Genomic DNA, 4000 nt, shown 5'->3' with positions numbered 1-4000 from the left:
GAAAATAAATAAATTAAAATATTAATTAAAAAAAGTTCCAAGAGGAAAATGCTTTTGCATAGGAAAAAATCATAAGTAAACATCTTTCTGGTATCCTCTAATTTCCAGAGAAATTTTCTTTATCATATTAGGTTAGGATTTTTATGGGATTGAGGAATGTTGCAATCTACTCTTAATCCTTTTACAGATTGTTGGAATATGGAGTTGGGTCATTATATAACTCCTGTATGATATCATGACACACATATGTTTTAGGGAAAACACAACTTGATCTATGGTAAAGGTCTTCCTCTTTTATGCTGATGTTTTACCAAGCACAATGTCCTTTTCCAGGGATGAATTTCTCCTGAGTACATGTGCAGCATACATGAGATGAAGTCTTGTTCTCTTTGCTTCTGAGAAGGCTTCTGTCTATACTTCATTCAAGGTAGATTTATTCATGCTTATGGAATTTCATGATATATTTAATATTCTTTATGATCACATTAATTAAAATAGTCCAAATCTTCATCTTTATTTACTGCCTAGCTTTCATATGTATATAAGATGATTGACAATATCATGGCCAGTCAGGCACACCTTAGTGCTCAAGGTAACATCTTTACTTTTAAGATGTGGATTTTCTATGACTGGCTAATCTGCTCCAAAGGGCTAAGGAACAATGATGTCAGTTTAAAGACTAAGGTGCTCCATATTCAAACCAAAGTCTTTTCAATCATTTGCTATGCAGATTAGAGTTGAACAATGAAAAAGGATGACAGAATTGGTGCCTTTGTATTGCGTTGTTTGAGAATAGTACTGAATATCCCGTGAACTGTCAAAAGAACAAACATGTCTTGAAGAAACTACCACCAGGATACTCCTTAAAAGTAAGGATGACAAAACTTTGTCTTAGGTGCTTTAAGCAAGTTGTTAGGAGGTGTCATTCCTTGGGGAAAAACATCATGCTTGGAAAAGAGGAAGGTCTGGGAAAGAGAGGATGACCCTCAATGAGATGATTGATAGTAACTTTAGCAATGCATTTAAATATATCAGAGATGATGGGGATGGCACAGGAGGGGACAAGATTCAGATCTGTTATTCATAAGGTCACTATGAGTCATTCAACTCAAGGGCACCTAACATCAATAACAACGCTCACTGATACTTAGGTCTAACGAGTAAGGAATTGCATTGCCAACACAAAGGCAGTTAGGATCTACGGGCTGGTCCATGGGAGAAAGATGGGCCATGTCCTTTCATGGAATTTCTTTTTTTTTTTTTTTAAATATGTCTCTGCCATTTTTTAAATTTTTTTATTATTTTATTATTTTTGTGTGCGTGTACCGTCAAACCAGATCTGACTGGTACAGGAGGAGATTGTCCCTCCTTTCCCGGCAGAGCATCTGGTGGATTCGAACCGTGCGCCTCTGGGATTGTAGTTGCAGTTCCTTGCCACTAGGCCACCAGACTTTCATGGAATTTCTAACCTCTGAAAACCCCCTTGGAGGGTCAGCTATGAATCAGTTCTGACTCAACCACAGTGAGGATTTTTTTTAAATGAATGGGTGATACTAAGCTTAATTTTCTTGTATTAGCTGTAAATTCTAGAAAAAGTATTGGCAATAATTAGCAGTCATTTTTCTTATCATGGAGAAGAGGTTAGCCCAGTTCCATGGCTGCCAACTCACCAAGTAAAGCAAGAGGAGAACTCACAATGAACTTCATAGGCTGCCCAGGCTCCAAGTTATCCTTGGGAAAACAAGGTGCTATTTATGCAAGATGATTGAGGAGAATTACATAGTAGAAAAATTCCTGTTTCTATGAGTATTCATCAATGAAATAACTGTAATTTACTTCCTCTATGATGCTTAATTAAAATTTGAAGAACATGTCTTTTTCTTTACACAGCTGAGTGATGTTCCTTCAAAGTAAGTTTCCTTTTTTATCCAAGTTAGTAAGTAAAGATTCTAGTATTTCAAATGTTGTAACCAAGTCTTTGATTTTAACCAAAATGAAATCTGTTAAAGGAACATTACTGAATTTGCTAAACCCAAATTTTCAGTAGTAGACAAATGGTATGAGTCTGTGTTGTGCTTAAACCCATAAATTTGAATTAGGAGATGATCAGGAAACATTGAGAGAGGGACAAAAATGGAGCTACTGAGTCAAAGGAAACAGGTGTAAGTGTGCATGTTGGGAATGAATGCAGGTAGGGCTCATAGGGCTCATCACAAACTCCTCCCTCCAATCAGGAAATTTTTTTTAAGTTGTCAAAGATTTAACTTTATTTCGATCCACAATAAACACCCATGGAAGCAGCAGTCTAGAAAGCAAATGACAAATTATTGTTGTTTACCATAAGGTCAGAAGTGACCCATACCTTACCCTCTGTTGGGTTTTCAGAGGCAGTAAATCATGTAGAAGGACATTGCCCATTCTTCTGCTATGGAGTAGCTGGTGGATTTGAGCTGCGTACCATTGGGATTGCAGTGCAGCTTCTTACCACTAACCCATAAGATGTAAAATGACATATTGCACTGGAAAAATCTGCTATCAAGGAGCTATTAAAGGGCTAAAGAGTACCAGTGTCATTTTAAAACTAAGGTGCTCCTGACCCCAGCCATAGTATTTTTTTTTAATATACTGGTTTATTTACAAAGTTCGTATACATTATTTTTCACACCAGATCTTTCCCATTTCCTTCACCTCTGCTTCCCTCCACCTATCAAATTGTGTGACCCTATAATAATCTCCCCACTCCCAATCCTCATCCCTCTATTCCCACCTTTTACCCTCCTCTTGGATCCTCATACTCATTCTTCAATAATGGTCTTATAGAGTATTTGTCCTTATGAGACTTAGTTAACTTAGCATAATGCTCTCCACTCTCTCCCAAGTTAGGTAGTAATTTACAAAATCATTGTTCTTATTATTCCATCATGTGAGTGTACCATAATTTCTCAATCCATTCCATCGTGGTTGGAGGTTTGGGCTGTTTCCATTCTTGCGATGGTGAATAATGCTGCTATGAACAAGTTTCTATTTGTGCCTCAGCTCTCATTTTCTCAGGGTATATTCCAAGTCGTGGAATATCCAGGGTCATATGGAATTTCTATGTTCAGCCTTTTAAAGAAACAACAAACTGGCTTCCAGAGTGGTTGTATTATTTTACAATCTCACCTTCAGTGTATAAGAGTTCCTATCACATGCTTTCCAACATTTATTACATGATGTTCTGTTAAAATTTGCCACTGTTACTGGAGTGAGATGGTACCTCATTGTGTTTTGGTGTTTCTTTTTTCCTTGCTGCATTTTAATAAAATAAAAATTTAAGAGCAAAAGTTACATTATCAAAGTACGAAAACCTGCAAAAATGGGAGGGTGCTGTGAAGGGTTCAGCACCATCTTCCCCACCTCCCTCCCTGGAGAGCAGCATTGGTGCCTGTATTAACACTTGTGCTTTTCTCACCAAAGAAATAAAGGCCTCTGGGACAATATTCAAGGTGGGGGAAAAGCCAACAGCTTTGGCTTAGACTTCAGAGTTCAAGGACTGGGCCTTGGGAAACTGCTGTCTTCTACCCATCATGTCCTGGGGCTGGGAAGACCTGCCTACTCAATGGCTTAAGGCAAAGGGTGACAGGGGTGGGGAGGGGGGAGGTTGCCTCCTGGGTTTCTGTTTCCCTAGCTGCACCAAGCTGGTTTGTCATTTTGTTGTTGTTGTTGTTGTTGTTGTTGTTGTTATGTGCCATCGAGTTGCTTGCAACTCATAGCGACCCTATGTACAACAGCCCTAAACTCTGTTCTGTCTTGTGCCAATCGCACTGTCTCTGACACTCCCATCTCCATTACCCCAGTCACTGAATCAATCAACTTCAAAGAGGGCCTTCCCTTCCTGTGCTGTCCCTCCACCCTCCCAAGCATGATGTCCCTCTCCAAGGACTGGTCTCTTCTTACAACATGTCCAAAGTATGTTAGACAGAGCCTCAGAATCCTTGCCTCCAAAGAGCCACCCGGTTTA

The sequence above is a fragment of the Elephantulus edwardii genome, unplaced genomic scaffold, assembly GCF_000299155.1.
Source record: "Elephantulus edwardii isolate Elephantulus edwardi_28Jun2011 unplaced genomic scaffold, EleEdw1.0 scaffold00196, whole genome shotgun sequence".
Lineage (NCBI taxonomy): Eukaryota > Metazoa > Chordata > Mammalia > Macroscelidea > Macroscelididae > Elephantulus > Elephantulus edwardii.
This window is presented reverse-complemented; position numbering follows the sequence as displayed.